This window comes from Bufo gargarizans, chromosome 1 (genome assembly GCF_014858855.1).
Source record: "Bufo gargarizans isolate SCDJY-AF-19 chromosome 1, ASM1485885v1, whole genome shotgun sequence".
Classification (NCBI taxonomy): Eukaryota; Metazoa; Chordata; class Amphibia; order Anura; family Bufonidae; genus Bufo; species Bufo gargarizans.
Window position 1 is genome coordinate 96,580,695 of NC_058080.1, and position 12,071 is coordinate 96,592,765.

The 12,071-nt window shown below is 42.2% G+C and overlaps 1 protein-coding gene across 9 annotated transcripts in view; it reads right to left on the reverse strand.

The window, feature by feature from the left end:
- PROM1 (prominin 1) overlaps positions 1–12,071 on the reverse strand; it is a 194,156-nt gene that overhangs the window by 166,861 nt on the left and 15,224 nt on the right. The gene's annotated exons all lie outside the window — the stretch shown is intronic.

Here is a 12,071-nt window from a genome sequence, read left to right on the forward strand (position 1 = left end):
TAATGTGCGATCAGGGAGCTGTTCTATTCCATCTTAGTGGTCCGCTGTGGTTAAAGCGGAACTGAATGATGTCAGCAGGACTATGGTAGGGATATGCAAACTGATTAGGGTATCTATGCCCACGGGCCCCTGCTTCAGCACTACTAGCAACTTTTAGCCTACAGCTGTGGATCACAGGGAAGCAACACTTTTAACTGTATCTGTATATAATCAGAAGTAAAAACAAAAGTGGGTATTTGTATTGTGTGGGGGCACCAAGTGGTTGTTACTACTATACTGAGGAAGAAAAAGGGGCATTGTTACTTCATAGGGGACACAAAGGCAGGTATTTTACTATGTGGTGGGCACAAAAGGGTGTTTTGGGCACAGAGATTAAGATTACTGTGGGGGCACTATTGCGGGGTGGGCTACAAAAGGTGGCACTATTACTTTGTGGGCCACAAAGAGGGGCACTTTACTGTGTGGAGCACTCCTACCATCTGAGGCAGAATATTAGACACTATTATGTATCTGGCGCTATTTTTTCAGGGGCACAGTCTATGTGGCAAAATTATTTTGGGGTCACTATAGTTATGACACAGTTATTTCTGCAGAACCCCAGAGGAGCACTATGTAACATAGCAGGTACAGTATTAGGGGAAAATGGTGCAACAACAGGAACAGAGGTGGGGGAAGTAGCAGGATGGGGAGTTTGTGCAAGCTGGGAAAAGGTAGCTAGAGTGTTGTAAAAGTGAGGAGCCATAATTGTCAAGGCACCAAACTCTGCATGCACAAGTCATGGCTGAAATACAATAATCACATGGGGCACTCCAGCAGACACCATTCACGTGGGGCACTCTAGCAGACACCATTACAATGGAAATCATGATTTATAGTAGATGTGAACAGAGCCTAGGATTATTAGGGCTGCACTTGTAAGGGGGTGATGATCTGTCAAATTTGGCACAGGGCTAGACTCTTTAAAGAGGACCTTTCACTCGTATACAAACTAAAAACTAACTCTATCTGTGGGCAGAGGGGTCCCCCTGCACTTACTAGTATGCCTGGGCGCCGCTCCGTTCGCCCGGTATAGGCTCCGGTGTCTCAGCTCCGTCTGTTGTACTGGACTGATTGATTGTAGGAGGTGTGTCCCTTGCTGCAGCACTGGCCAATCGCAGCGCACAGCTCATAGCCAGTCTATGAGCTGTGTGCTGCGATTGGCCAGCACTGCAGCAAGGGACACGCCTCCTACAAAAAATCAGTCCAGTACAACAGACGGAGCTGAGACACCGGAGCCTATACCGGGCGAACGGAGCGGCGCCCAGGCATACTAGTAAGTGCAGGGGGACCCCTCTGCCCACAGATAGAGTTAGTTTTTAGTTTGTATACGAGTGAAAGGTCCTCTTTAAACCAACTAGTGGTTGGCTTACATTGTAACAGGATTTTACACTAGTATTGTGGCACAATTTATTTGCAAAATGTAACATCTTAGACCCGGCCCCTTTTCTGACAAGCCACACCCCTTGTCACATTTTACCACAATTTACAACAAGGTCTAGGTCCACTCACATTAGTAAATGTGGGCCAGTGTTACATCAACACAAAAAACAAGAAAAGATGATCACAGTAGAGATACATGGTAACTCCAAGACCTTACACCGCTATTGTGCAACCACATGGAGATGTATTCCTATTACTGCAGCCATAGTGAAAATTGTGGAACATTGGTTGGATCTGAGGAACATTACGGGGATCATTAACGAACAGATATACGTCACTTTTGTGGCATATATCTGGTGGGGATTCTGGCAGAATCTGCGACTTCTTCTCCAGTCACGCCAGGTCTAAAAAAGTGGGCGTGGAATGGGCAGGGAAGGGGATGGGTCGGCAGGCCAATCTCATTCACATTTTCTATGCCTGGTGTAGGCATAGAAAATGGTCTAAATGTAAGACAGCTAAGAATCGGCGATGCATACGCCAAAGTTTTGCAATCCACCGCCAGTGCAGGGACTTCTTAAGACTGGTGTTCTAGCATCAGGTCTACTATATTCAGTTTGTCAACAAAAATGTCAAAACCGTGCGCATTGTATCACTCCTGCATGTACTGTTCTATGTGCTTACATAGAGATGCCCTATGTCAAACTGGGAAACAATCATGTCATAACCTATGTCTGGTCTACTATTATTGTATAAAGAAATATCTGCAGTCTCATCCCCAAAGATAAACCATCTACAACCATTGTGCTATGTGCACTCTTCTTCACAACCTATTGCAGGTTTTTATGTTGATTGCATCACCTATTTTCAAAGCTGGGTTTATATCGGAGGAACCTGCAGGCACAGAATATCTGGCAAGTAAGACTTTTCTCATCAAGTGGGAGACACCTTAAGTCAACCTAAAAGGGTTTTCCAGGATTACTATGGTTTTTAACAGATATTCTCATGTACTTGCTTACCTTATTCATATCTCTTCTGACCCGTTTTCACCATATAAACAACTCTTGTATTACATCCTGTGTGTGGCACTTCCTGTTGCTCTATCCAACCAGACTCATGATGCAGGTCTCCTTCCTGCACTTACCGTCACAACGCCCAGCTAGTTGACAGCTCCTTCCACCCAGTTAGTTTCATAGACATTACCCTATCACTACCCCTGTGAAGTGGGTTTCTGAGATTTTAATACTGATGACTAGTGTTGAGTGAATCGAGCTTCAGATCATAAATCTGAAGGCGATTCGTTCAAACACTTTGTTTTAATGCTATACGGAGACCTGTCGCCGTACGGCATTAAGATGTATTACCTCCATGGAGGCAAAATTAGTTTCACTCGAAGTCCCACGAGACTTCAGTGAATGAATTCGGTATTTAGTTCTGCATCTTAAAAAACTGTCCACATTTGAAACCCGAAGTCGGGTTTGGTATCTGCTGGTACCTCGGTACCAAACCAAATTTCAGATTGCTAATTTGAATTGTTTTTAAAAATGCAGAACTGAATACCGAATTCATTCACCGAGGTCTTGCGTGTCCTCGGGTGAAACAAAGTTTTGCAAATTAATGCAGGTCTCCATGCAGCATTAAAATGAATTGTTAGAACGAATCGAGTTTGGATCTATGATCCGAAGTTCGATTCACTCAACAGTACTGATGACCTGTTCCTAGGCCACTTGACAGATAAATGTGTCATCACTGGCCTGGGAAAAGCTGGAGAAGGCCACGGTGCTCACAGGTGCACCGTTCAATTCTCATATAGCTGATCAGCCGGGGTCTCGGGTGTCAGACCCCCACCGATCAGATACTGATTACCTATCCAGAGGATAGGTCATCAGTGTTGAAGTCTTGGAAAACCCCTTTAATGCTTTGACACAAAATAAGGAAGAGCTGCATGGATATGGTCATGTGACCACAGTCCAGAACAGAACATAGAAGCCATAAAGGTAAAAGGAATACATTACAGAATTACAGCTTCCTCCATAAATGATTATTTTAAAGGATGTTGATGCAAACTGGCCTCTAGCTTTTCACATAACTTTACAAAAATCAATAATATAAGCAACCATAGTCACGTTGTAATGAATGTCTTATCTGTTTAGCCTCCCCCTACTGCTTTCTGTTTGAAATCTCAAGATGGACCAGCTCATAGAGGGCTAATATTAGACATGTCAATATAAGTCTATGGAGAGGGTAGGGAGTAAGAGAGGAGTGAGCAGAGGCATGAGTGACACAGGTCCCAAGGAGAGACACTAAAGACACAGTGTGAAGTCCCTTCCCCGAGAGACCAGGGACATGCACACAGCATTATCTATGTATATAATGTGTAATCTAACTGTCCTGCATTATCTCCAGTTGTTCAGTAGATTATCTAATGATAATGAAAGGACTCTGCTCATTACGTCCCAACCTACACAGTAAAATTGCCTAGTGAACTACAGAAAACAAAATGTGTGAGCTTCTTATGACTGCTGTAGTTGCTAGTGTGAAAACTGGAATACATAATCAATTGTATGTGGACAGGAACATAAAAAAAATGTATGTTCACATGATCATGCGCTTCCCCCTTCCTTGGGGTCCTTCTTTCATTCCTACAGTACTGGGATTACCTAATTGACATAATTTGTTCAGCTCTGGCCAGTTTTGGAGCACTAATAAAACATGAGATTTTGACTCCCTTTTTTATGTACAGACATCTAATGAATGGTTGCACAGAGTGTTTTCCTGTACTGTTCTACCATTCCCTGTTATTATGTTGTATTTGATCTGTTAGCTCTATTTTTCATCTCTTTTGCTATGAGCCAATAAACATAATATTAGAATCTACTGCACTGTATGTCATTTCCATGTAAAGTTAAATCCGTCATTCGCATTTCAAATCTTTACCATCCTACCCCCATTGATTGCACTAAGCACTTTTCTTTATCACTTCATTTGCCACCTGCTATCTATTAGGCATGACAGCCCGGAGTATGTGAGGGAAGATTTAACTAGATCGGTCTTTGCTCACCGTTTCCCTCACTTCTTAGTTTCTTCTTTGGGAACGATTACAGGGCAAATTCCCAACTTTCTAGGTTCATGAGAGGTTAATGTCGCCTATGCCATATAACCAGTTATATCCAATAATAATAAAATAAAAAAGCCGGCAGAACGCTGAACATATTAATCACTGTGGATTATAAATTGACTGACATATGGTACAAAAAAAAGATTAAAGGATTAGTTAATTAAATCGCATGACTCAGATCTCGGCACCATCCGCACATACAGTGGTGTTGATCTATACCAGGACACATGCCAGTAATAGATAGAGGCAGTTTGGCTCAGTAGTTTCTTATTTTGATAGGAGAAATGCGGAGTTCTTACAGAAATGAGGAGGAATAAGTAGGCACTCTTTAAATCACCCAGATGGTACATGCAATGTAAAGTATATACATGTTCAGAGTAACATCCAAGTAAATGTGCCCCGGTGTGTCTAAAGCTATTCACATCTTCATACAGCTGATCCAAATGGTGCCCAACGGACCCCACTGACTTATAATAGGATTCGTAAGGGTTCTGAAAGAATTGTGGTAGTTTTGATGGCAAGAATGGTGCTGTGATCTTGGATATTCTCGCCATCAAAAAAGGTAATGGAAATGCCAAACGAGAGTCTGAAAGGAACATCAAATGGCTGTGAGAATTTCGGCAGAATCATACTACCATCCAGAAAATAAGAACTTTTTAAAAAAGGACTAAAAAAGGACTAACCATGAAAGCACCATATGGGTGGTTTCACACAAAACAATAGTGGATTAAAAAGGAATGGAGGATATAAAGGAAGGACCTATGCATACCCTTCATGCTGGATCCATTTCTGGCTTTGGCTCAAAAACAGTAGAAGGCGTTTTTCAAAAAATTGCTCTGTGTTAAATTAATGGTCCTTTACAGAGAGGTTAAGGGGAGGATGCTGTCCTAAGCCACGGGATCTGGAAAGGAAATTTAGGTCCTAAATGAAAGCTTTAGGCCCAACAATTTCAGATTTTTCACATTTTAAGTGCCATAATATTGTATTCGTACATGGATATTTATTGTAACCGTTATTAGATTTACTGGAATTGTTCTTTTAATAAATAATAATGTTTTATGATAAAGAATATCACAATGAATTGTACATGATTAGATACACAAACTAAGCACAACCACTAGGCATAATTACATGCCTTACATAAAAGTAAGCTACATAATACAAAAATCATTATGCCATTATTACAATATACCTACGTAAAGCCCCACAGGTTGATTCTACATAAAGGGTTTCTTACCAATTTCATTATTTGCTGGAGGAATTCACAGCACAGCAGTGTTTTCTGGTATTAAAAGATTGTGAATGTGAAATACAGGTTTCATCAGAGATACAAAACTGTAATGTAAATAAAGGCAGGGGCGTAGGAAGTGCAGAGGTACCAGTTTCACCTGGGCTCAGGTGCACAAGGAAATGCCTTAGCCACAGAAGAAGACCTCAGTATTACAGACACCTTGGAGCTTTGGGTTACTCCATGGAATGAAGACACATAAACAGGCTTCATCAGGGTCAGATATCACTTGTGTGGATGTAGTGCTCTGGATCAGTGGTACTTTGAGGTCTGAACATTTGTGGACATTTGCCCCCGTTTTCCCCTACTTTATTTCACTTTAAAGGGTTAACTTGTTTATACTGCTTAATACTGTGTAACTGCATTTTATATGTTTGTTGTGATATGTATCATGCTCTTTTGCACTGGTTTGCTCAGCACCATGGAAAGGGATGATGAATACTGAGAGACTTTTGGGACTTTCTAGCAAATAATGAGAAGCTGGTAGTTTTCCACAGTTCCCATAAGATTTGAAGAAGTGCCAGACTTGTTTACCACCAAAACGAGACAGTCTGACCTTTTGAATACCAGGTGCTGCTCTGTTATGTCTGAAAACCTGTTTTTGTCTGGAAAGACTGCTGTGTCATTGCCATTGAGTATCATTAAAGCTCTAATGCAATTCTATGAGAGACGGAAAGTATAACATTGTATTTGTTTGTGCTGAGTTTCTCCACTCTACTCCTCCCACTGGAAGGTTCTAGTTTAGCTAAAAACAATATATAAGGAGAGTGGTAAGAGTCCCTAGTGTTCTGCAGTTAGGGATCAGTGCTTAAAAGAGGAGACTCTTCCAGACTACTTGAGTGACCAGAAGAAGACGCTGAGACTGGGATCCTCTGCCACAGACCCTGCTCCTCCAGTGTTTGGCCAGGGTACCAACCTTCTGAGAGATAGAAGGACGGCATGAACCCTTCTTCTGTATTGTTTTGCCCCTGAATTCCTCCAGTAAAGAAGCACTCTGGTTTACTGCAGACCCTGACTCTCTGGACTTATTTCGCATTGGGGTGCACCATGCTTTACCCCATCCCTTCCGGAGAGCAGCAACACGTGGTGACACGTCAACGTTGTCTGGGAGACCTAGCGTAGCGCTGGGGCCACCCCAAACTCTGCCACTGTATGGACAGACTTGCTGGCTTGTCTTTTTGTGACCAGTAGATATAATTAATATGATTTGTTATACAAAGAAGGGTCTGGAAGGAGCAACCAAAACAAAGTTGAAAAGTCTGTACCAAACATTTTGCCAGATTACCAGTCCAGGCCAAGGTCCATCTGTTCCATGCCTTTCCCAGGTAAGTTATAAGGCTTCTGCTTTTTAGCATCTGTGGTCGTGAATAAGGACACGGACACAAGCCACAAAAATACATAGGTGGTATCATGGATGAATATGCAGTGAAAGGATACATAGTTATGTACTATGGTAAAATCTAAAATTGTATTGTATTACAATTTTTTATGATGTGATATCAAAGGATGATAATCAGAAATCTTTAGTCGTGAGCAAGTCCAACCAAATGAAAGCCCCTTAGATGTTCCTCTTGGCCTTAAAACAGGTTTCAGCTATTGACCTACTTTCCACAAAATTGTCAAAGGACCTCCAATAAACCATCTTCTAATTATCCCGCAAATTAATTCCACTAGCTTGAACTCCTTCTCATGAAACATATCTTTCTATGAATGACAGTCAGTAAAAGTTGGGCTATATGTAATGTAACAAAACATTTTTGTAATAGGAAAACTTGAATGTAATGAAGTGGTGGATATTGTCTGCAGCTCGTGCAAGAAGAAGGATGGATAACATCTCATCTTACACCGACCACTCCATCATGGCTAGACACATTCACGGTATATACACTGTAAACTCCTGGTAGGCTTTGGACATTACTTATTCTATATTTGGCCTTTTGTGGACTAAATACCCATGTGTCCCTGTTTTCCCAGGACATGTTCTAATTGACTCTGTCCAAATATCTTTATCTCATAATTTTCCACAATCCTGACTCTAAAACACCCCAACACCCCATCAATAGGCCATGACAGGATTGTACAATGGTTCTATGAAAGTATGGGTTGGAATATGCAAACGCTGTAACCTCTCCCCCTTTTGATCTGCCCCGTCTAGGTCTTAATCCTCATAGGGTACTCCATAGGGTGGTCTCAAACATTGTGATTTAAGGAAAAATTCTGTGTTTTTGTAGTGTTTTTTCTTGCGTCTACTTAATAGTAATTAAATATATTATACTGTTTAAACTATGCTTTTTGTGGATTTTTAATCTCACTTTTGGTGAGTATAGGCTTTTTTTCAAAGCTCATAGGACTGTAAAAATACCTGAAAAAGAGTATTTTACACAAATGAAATAATTTAAAAAACACCACTAAAAACACGTTTAAAAAAAATGCATAAAATTCATGGGGCCACATTTATTATTTGAATATGCCACTTTTGTGGAGTGAGAAAGTAGCAAACTCTATGTTTGCAAGTTTTTCAAGGGGAGCCTTATCCCTCTATTTAAAGGGGATGTCTCTCACAAGTGGCATTTATCATGTAGAGAAAGTTAATGTAATGTATTGTGATTGTCCATATTACTTCCTTGTTGGCTGGATTCATTTTCCAATCACATTATACACTGCTCATTTCCATGGTTACGACCATGCTGCAATCCTTCAATGGTGGTCGTGCTTGCACACTATAGGAAAAAAAACACCGGCCTCTCTGGTGGCCGGGACTGTGGGAGCTCACATAGGCCAGTGCTTTTTCCTATAGAGTGCAAGCATAGTCACCGCTGCTAGATTGCAGGGTGGTCATAACCATGGAAATGAGCAATGGGATAATGTGATGGAAAAATGAATCCAGCCAGCAAAGGAGGCAATATGGACAACCAAAATACATTAGCAAGTGCCTTGTATTAACTTTTTCTAACTTGCTGAAATGAGACAACCCTTTTGCCTCCATTTCAGAAGGACAGGAACAGGTTTTTAGTCTCTGAATACAGGGGCGGATTGGCCATAGACCTTACAGGGAAATTTCCCGGTGGGCCTATGCCCAGGGGGCCGCCTGAGCCCTCCTTGTGGCCAGCCAGTGGAAGTTTTTGGGGATGTATTTTGTGCTGCTATCAGTATTTTCTGATGGACTGTGGTATTTGTCTCTGTTGGGGTGGTATAATGTGCCACAATATGGTATTGCTAGCCCTGCCTTCCATGAATTTAGACTCGACTAGAAAAAGGGGCCACTTTTAGTATTTTTACCAGGGCCTCTTTAAGTTCCCAGTCCGCCCTTGTCTGGATGTAAACATTAATGTTTCCATTCATGGACAGCAAGCAGAGATCTTGAATAGTAGGAGATTGAAACACAATGCATATTAGAACTTTTTATTGTACAGAATACCTGAAAGCTCCTTCAATGACCATTTCACCCACAACATGAGGTTGTTGTGGTCTTTGTGGACTAGAAAGCATCTCAGCTAGGACAGACATCATATACTAAACTATTAAAAATCAGTTTACTTAAGAAAAACATGTAAGAATTTACTCTTAACCCATAAAATAAATGGTGTTATGCGGTTTTAGAACTCAGTTTCCATGGTTTCATAAACTATAGCTCTGGTATGGTAGAAGAACGCGGGGAGCCGGGAGAACAGAAATGAACAATGCCAGACGTTCTTCATTCACGCCGCAGTATTAACAGATGATTATTCTAAGTTATTATACTACGGAAAGATATAATTCCTGTTCTTTTGAATTGTTCTGTGGGAAGAAAACACGGACAGTTGGCGGGTAGTCAGCGGTAATAAGTGCTGTAATAAATCACCGGGGTTTAAAGGGGGGGGGAAGACTTATGGTAGGAATGTACTCGGGGAACACTCATCAGGGTTATCTCTTTTAATATTGTCCACAAGTACCCTAATATCATATCATACCAATAGCAGTATTTTAAGGGATTATAGATTACGCACTTTTATACGATCTCTCTTGTATTTCATTAATGGAATAGAATCAGAGGAAGCAAAATAAGGCTCGTTTCACACAAGCGCACGTAGCAGCCTTCCGGAGAGGTCTGGATCCGATATTGCTGGACGCTAACCGTTACCTGCCGTGGGAGGAGTGTGATACCAAGCACATCCGCTCTACAATGTATGGCACTGTGCTTCGTAAGCTGCAAGAAGGCCACGGCTCTCACATGAGCGCCGGTGCCTTCTCAAATAGCTGATCGACGGGGACCCTGGGTGTCGGAGTCCCATCGATCAGATACGGATGACCTTTCCTGAGGATGGGTCATCAGTATCAAAATCCTGGAAAACCGCTTTAACTATAATGGGGACCGGCAGATATCCAGTCACAGCCCAGAAAACATGCCGAGACTTGACCAGACGAAAAAACGGATCTCTACCGGTCCCCATTATAGTTAATGGGGCCTTCGGCAGTTGCTCTCAATGCCGGATCCAGAGATTTCCGGCAGGATGCTCCCTGCCTGAACGGTCTGTCAGAGATGTCTAGCGCCAATGTGAAACTAGCTTTTTATTAAAATTTGGGGAAGTCTACTACAGGGTTCCTCAACTCCAGTCCTCAGGGCCCACTTGCCGGTCATGTTTTCAGGATCTCCTTAGTATTGAGCAGGTGATATTAGTGTCAGTGCATCAGTACTTACCTCAGGCATTCATTCTATGGGATATTCTCAGATCATGACTGGTAGGTGGGCCCTGAGGACTGGAGTTGAGGAACACTGGTCTACTTTGCATGGCCATAGGCCCTCACAAAATGTAGATTAGAGAAAACTTTAGCCGAATCTGACGATTTTGGCAAGACCGGACGACCATATAATGTGTAATGTGGATGTAAGCCTGGATATATGATATACTACAATGACAGTAGCAGCAGCAACTGGGGATAGCCAGCAGAGCAAGTGCACGCGGGTGCTGGGTTCCAGTGGTGCTGCCAGTCCGGCCATTCTGCCTCAGCCAGGAAACCAAAGCTTGACCCAAGGTGGAGGGAACATCTAGCCATGACTCTAGACCAGGGGTCAGCACCCTCTGGCATTGTAGCTGTTGTAAAACTACAACTCTCAGCATGCACACTTTCTGAGTTGGATGATAAAAGGGATTGGAGCATTCTCGGATTTGTTTTTTAAATCAGATATTTTTTATTAAGCACAGTTTGAAAAATTGTATAAACAATAGGGGCTTCTTTATTACAAGTAATATTGTAACAAGATATAAAAATGATATACAGAGCCATTAAGTAAGCCCCCAAACCCCCACCCAATCCCACCTCCTAGCCAAGAGGCGGTCTGCCATTTGTAACAAAAGTATTACACCTCATCACACTTATCATCTGATAATCAACAAATCCATCATATGTAGGTCCCATCCAATCCATACCTAGTTACTCAGTCAGGGCCCCTCAATTATTCTCCAGCCCAACTTGTTCAGATTCCTGCCATATCTAACTCCTACGCAAATACGGCTTTCCAGTCACTCAGCCTGGTCTGCCCCCCTGCAAGATAAGGTAAGGCAAGTCTGGACAGGCCCAGGGGAAGAGGACCCGGCCCTTGCGGAGAGCCACTTATCCCATATTGCTGTCAATTTGGCTTCACACTTCCTCTTTGCATACACCCCCCTTTCAAGACTGGGATTTGTAGTCGCCCAACGGCTGGAGTGCTGAAGGTCGATGACCTAGCAGTATAACACGTAATCCCAAAAACAGAAGTCAAAATACGATCTACAGCAGAGGGTCATCAACCTCCAGCATTCCAGCTGTTGTGGGACTACAACTCATAACATGCTCCAATCACTTTTATCAGAGTTCCCAGTACAACTGGGGAATGTTGCATGCTGAGAGTTGTAGTTTTACAACAGCTGGAGGGTGATGACCCCCCTGCTCTAGACAGTTTCAGAAAGAGCGTGCGGCGCGCGCGTGCGTGGGATTATGTGTTATACTGTTATGTATGCACATGGGATCTACATGTGATACACGCGGTATGACGCCTTACTTATGGTTGTGCTGTCTCACTCTTACTGATATCGTTATATTGAGACATACAGGGGGACATTTATCATTTGAGATAGTTTTTAGTCTGATTTTGCATTGTGTTGTTCGCGCCAAATTTATGAAATAGTTCACAGTTTTCATGTATTTAGCGCAACTACATTGTGTTGTCGTAGTCTTAAAAAATACACCAGGATGCCGCCTGGAGTAACTTGAGATTTCCAATTGTCACAG